Source organism: Microtus ochrogaster, chromosome 10, assembly GCF_000317375.1.
Source record: "Microtus ochrogaster isolate Prairie Vole_2 chromosome 10, MicOch1.0, whole genome shotgun sequence".
NCBI lineage: Eukaryota > Metazoa > Chordata > Mammalia > Rodentia > Cricetidae > Microtus > Microtus ochrogaster.
The window spans coordinates 29,998,710-30,004,449 of record NC_022016.1 but is presented as its reverse complement, the minus strand read 5'-3'; the positions used below and the strand labels follow the sequence as shown (position 1 = coordinate 30,004,449).

The 5,740-nt window shown below is 37.2% G+C and overlaps 1 long non-coding RNA gene across 1 annotated transcript in view; it reads left to right on the top strand.

Annotated features, from left to right (window-relative positions):
* The first annotated feature begins 4,824 nt into the window (after window positions 1-4,824).
* Window positions 4,825-5,740, top strand: part of LOC102000796 — a 28,889-nt gene continuing 27,973 nt past the window's right edge. The window contains exon 1 of the long non-coding RNA XR_258393.2: window positions 4,825-5,201. This is a non-coding gene — a long non-coding RNA (uncharacterized LOC102000796). The remainder of the gene's footprint in view (window positions 5,202-5,740) is intronic.

Genomic DNA, 5,740 nt, shown 5'->3' with positions numbered 1-5,740 from the left:
AGAAGTCTAAAATTTTACAGAAGCCTTTAAATATCCAGAAGCACAGCGGTGTTGATCACTTTAAAGATCCTAATGATTTGATCTGAACTGACCAGTAGGAGTCCAAACCTGAATGCTGTGGGTTTTGGTCTCTGTGTTTCTGTCTCTCTTGTCTCTGTATCTCTGTCTCTGTCTCTCTCTTTCTGTCTCTCTCAATTTCTTTCCCCATTCCTTCTTTCTCCAACATTGTCAAACAGGTGATTATTAAATTTCCAGAAAACTTGACCTGGTTGCTGCATGAAGACGCTGTTGTTTTTGAATTGCAGTGTGCTGCTGTGGTCTTGCATCTAGACATGCTCACTGCTGTGTGATGCTTTGTGTTTTATTAACAGTATATTTCCATTTGCCTGATGTCAACTTTAGTAGCTTTGAAGATCCATTTTTTTCTCACTTTATATTTGCTTTTCAGTCTCTCAAATTATTCCTTCATTTTAGCTTTTTAAAAAGCTATTTATTCCCAGACATTAATTATTTAGTTAATGTATTAACGAGATGCAGAAATTTATAATTGGCTGTCTCCTGACTATTAACAGAGGCTATTAGCAGTCAAAGAAAAAGCATGAATGATGATTTAACATCAAAACCTTACTAAATGTATTAGACTTTTCAAGTTTTATAGTAAAATGTCATTGAAATCCAGTTTACATTAAGCATCAAGCATTATGTTAATATATTTTAGAAGTTAGGAGTAATAAGAAAATGAAGTTTCCCTATATTTACTTATAACTTGCCTTTTAAGCAAGTTGCAATCAGCTCTGCATATAAATGCATGATTGTGCAAAACACTGGCAAGTAACAACAAATACTATTCATTTAAAAGTGTTATACCTTATTGTGGGAAATTTAAAACAAAACATACAAGCAAGTTTCTAATTCTCAGAGGTGTACAATGTCATGGTAGCTATATTTCATAAGCAAAATGATATTTTAAAGTATAATATTGAAAATATTCTGAAAAATTCACCATATTATCAGTGAGAACATTTCTCATAGGAGATTTTAGTTCATGCACTACCCAAATGTGTATGATCTTAAGATGCATGTAAAATTCATGTAGAATGATTGTTAAAAATGTCATGGGAGGTGGACAGTGGTGAAATATGTCTTTAATTCCAGCACTAAGGGAGGCAGAGGCAGGCAAATCTCTGAGTTGGGGACCAGCCTAGTTGACAGAGTAAATTCCAGGACATCCAGAGATACCCAGAGCTAGTCTGTCTAAAAAAAAAAAAATGTCATGGGAATAACCAACCATTTTCTGATTGGATAAAGCCCATCCCACAAGACTAAACTGACACTTAGCATCAATATTAACCAAGAATCCATGTCTTGACAGGCTTTGGCCCTATGGAAATACTTGCTACTTTTGGTCTGCTAAACGGACATGCTATTAAACTGATTCCTAATGACTAACATACTACCTGTAGATCAGTCTATTTCTCAAGCCTCATCAGAGAAACTTCTTCCCACAGTAAACGAAGAATAAATAATAAAGATCCAAAATTCATTACAGTGTAGAGAATAATAGACTGTGGAGCCCTCAGCTGTTAATGGGGTGTTTATATATCACCATTGTTTTCAAAGGCTGAAGGAGCATAGAGAAAGGGGGTGGAAATATTACAAGAGTCAGAAGTGCTAGATGAAAGAAGGGTATGTTTTCCAAATGTAATAAAAGAGTTGCACATAAGAGGAGCTCATAGCAGTTAAGCCAGAAAATATTCTAGTATGAAGAGGGAAGGTTGGCCATTGACAGGTGCTGGAAGATGGAGTTTTTTATTTAATGTGTTGCCTCTGGTAAGCTGACCATGCTGTAGTGGATGGCACTCGTCCTAGAGAATGTGGGCAGCACTGAATACTTGGAATATTTAAAGAAATAAAGACAGAGCTAGTGCCAGGACAGGCTCCAAAGACACAGAGAAACCCTGTCTCGAAAAAACCAAATAAAAAAAAATTTGGGGACAAAGAAAGGAAAAGCAGAGCTGGCAGGAGTTTGCTGAGGGACAATATACTCAAAATATATTTTATGAGACACTCAGAGATCTGACTTTAAAATGCCTAGTGTCTAGTATGGAGGCACATGCACTCAGTTATAACATTTGGGAGGCAGAGGCAGGAGGATCTTTTGCAAGTCTGAGGCCAGCCTGGAATACACAGCTACTTCCAGGATAACAAGGACTATATAGAGAGACCTTGTCTCAAAAAGAAAAAACAAACAACAACAAAATTATTATAGCTATGTTCATTATTGACTACTGTATCTAAATACATGAAAAAATAGGCTTTTTTCACTTTACGTTATTCCTGATTCAATATAAATTGAAGTTTGAAGCCAAAGTCAATATTTTAAGAACTTTAAAACATAAAAGTATCACTCCTGTCTTTCCTTCCATGTTCTGATTTGGTACCTTCAGAACAATCAGAATTATTTTTCATAATAAATTCTTCTTACTCTTATATTTAACCCAATTTGGGAATTAGTAGTATGAAAAAAAAAACCTACGTTTTAATCATGGGCAATTATTCAAGGAGGTTATGGTTAGGGAAAGAGCATGTTTAGTATAACTGGCACTCTGGAGATGGTGGCTGAGCCTAGCTTGTTGGGATGGCAGAGACCATATCTTGACCCTAAGAAATCATATAAAAAGGGGATTTAGGAAAAATCAGTTTAATGTGCTTTCTGTTTGCTCTAATGTGTGCATATGTTTGTTAATCATGTTAACAGATACTGTGGGACAATGTCTTTTATCCTGTTTGTACTATTTTTAATAAAATGCTGATTGGTCAGTAGCCAGGCAGGCAGTATAGGAAGGGCCACCAGGCTGGAAGTAGAGGCAGGGGAACAGGAGGATTCTGGGAAGAAGAAAGCTCAATCTACTGTCATGACCCAGCCACAGAAGAAGCAAGACGTGACTGCCTCGCTGAAAAAGGTACCAAGCCACATGGCTAACACAGACAAGAAATATGGGCTAATATAAGTTATAAGAGTTAATAAGAAGCCTGAGCTACTAGGCCAATTGGTTTATAATTAAAAAAAAGATTCCTTGAATAAATGAGGCAAAAATGGTAGGATAGCTTTAAGTAATGTTCATGTATTCATTCATCTATTGAGTTATCAGTACACAATGGAGAGAAAAATGAAAAAAAAACTGCTTTCTAACAATCATTTGGCAAGATTAAAAATAGATATACAAATAAATATCCATGCAAATATTCATTGAAAATTATACACATCACTGAAAGAGCAAATGGATTCCTTACTTCAGAAATGACAACTCAAATGATTGATAAAGTTTTGTTTGTGAATGTAAAGCAATCTAAAGCTTGCAGAGTGTCAGATTGCAAAGGAAAGCTGCCAGTACTTGTGAGAAATCAGTTTAAAGAGGCAGACTGTCGAGAATCCTAGTTATGATGACAATTTAAACATACACATGCCTCCTGCAAAGACTGCAGAAGTGACTAGGGGATATGAGACAGCGATAGACAGGAGGAACAGAAACGGCACATGTAAACGTAAATGCCGTCATTCCTCACCTTCTTATGACCGCAGGTAGGATTACTCTCTCACAACCAGGCAAGCAGACAGACTCTGTGACAACTGGGGTCAGAAGTAGAAAGAAATAGTCCTCTAGGGAAACAACTCTGATGAGTGCTTTGATTAAGAACACTTGGCCTGGTCCTGGGATGGGAAAATAAAAACAGCGCCAAGTGACACTAATGCAAAGAGGAGATAATGATAATTCAAGATGGACTTTACTCTTCTACAGGTTGGTTTGTGGAAATTGACTTCACTGTTGGGAATTCTGGAGCAGGTGGACATCGTTTCTCTTGGGAAAGCTTATCTGTTTATTTCCCTCTTCACAGGGATACTGAAGAATAATCTGAGGCTATTTCTTCACTACTAGATCATTCCAGGAAAGCCCTTATGTCTATAAAGCACCAAAACATGTAGACTGTGACCAGTTCCAACCCTTGGCATGAGAGGGCAACATATATAATCCATTTGAACAAATCACAGAATACTTGGTCCTTCAGTTCTTTGTCTGATATAAAAGCATATTCAATTACCTTCTAAGTGCTTAAGTACATATAAATAATATTTGTGCTACTCTCAGCCTTGGCCAAAAAGGTTCATTTTTGAAAATTAAACTGTGATTACATTATCCAGTCTCTTCCCTTTCTTCCCTCTAACCTTCCTCATGCCCTTTTCCTTAGCCCTTCCTATATATTCCTTTATATCATCTCAGTTTCATGGCCTCTTTGAGATGGGCTGATACATTCTGGGGAAATTTGGAGATCTTGTATGAAATTTCAAAAAATTAATAAAACTGTTACTTAAAGATGAAAAATAACAATTGTAGTACTAATTCCACAGAGTTGTTTAAGATAAATTACACAGCATAAAATTAGAAATTTGGCTATTGTGACATATAAACACTCCTCTAAGTCAAAGAGGAAGCCCTCCCACAGACTGGTTCTCATCTCTACTATTTGTTGGCTAAGGAAAGCAGTAGTAGCATTAAGTTGGGTATTAATAAACTATTTGGAAACCTGAGATGTGAGCAGAGTGACACAAGAGCTGGGTGAAAGTACCTGTGAGTGAGAGATTTAGTATGGAAAACAGGAGAAGACATGGAAGGTTTGGTGGGCTCTCTGATAGAACGTCAAAGCAAAGACAGAAAGGAAATAAAGAACGGTGGGCGAGAGTGAGAATGGCGCCCTGTTGGCCTGCCCTGTGACGTCAACAAAGAAAGGAGGGATGAGACGGCATGAGTGGGCAGCAAGAGAGTTCTGCGCAAGTGAAAGGAGAAACGGAGCTGCTCAGCATGAGTTTAGGAGCATGACCAGATGCTGTAAAAGCCAGCTCACAGCACATCTGGGCTGTACTGTCCCCATCTGCTTAAGGACTTTTATGATGCAGAGTAAAGGCGCTAAGAGGGTTCAAGAATAGGTGGCAACATCAGTCACAAGATTTTATAAAGGGACAAATTCTCAAAAGCAGCAGTAAATCACCTCATGTAGGTTATGGTAAAGTTTTTATCTGTATGTTACTACATATTAACAACCAAACTCATTTGCATTAATCAAACTACAACATTTTTATGTGTATGAAGATTCGTTGCAGTGCACAGTAACTATGAGAAGAAGCTATGTTCTAACTGTTCTAGGTAAGACAACCGTAACAAGTAACAATAAATTTACTGGTTTGTTTTTCAAAATGTGTTTTGTTGTAGTTCTGCAGGCCAGAAATCAGTAGTGAAGGAGTCTGGAAGACTACTGTGCTTCTGGAAGTTCGGTAATTCTGCCTTCCTTTGTCCAGTGTCTGTTGACTCTTGTCAAGGCTGATAACTGCGTACCTGCAGCCTCTTCTGTTACGTTCCCACGTGGCCTTCCTCATTGTATGGATTCATCTTCCTGGCTGCCATTCAGTTCCATGCTAGGGTCCATTTTCTTTCCTTGACAATTAGCTGTGCAGCTGGAGATGCTGTCCTTTATGTTAGTTTCTTCTGGACTGAGAAAATGTGCATGAATCCTAGTCCTAAAGTGTTCACATATTTTCTTTTTCTATTGAATTATTCTCACATGGTGTGTGTATTTGCATGTTATAAGTATGTGTTTGTGTATTTTTTAGTAGGAGGGCATGTTAGCATTATTACTTCTATCCTTTTTACTTTAAAATTCTTTTTTTTTTTTTTTTTTTTTTTTT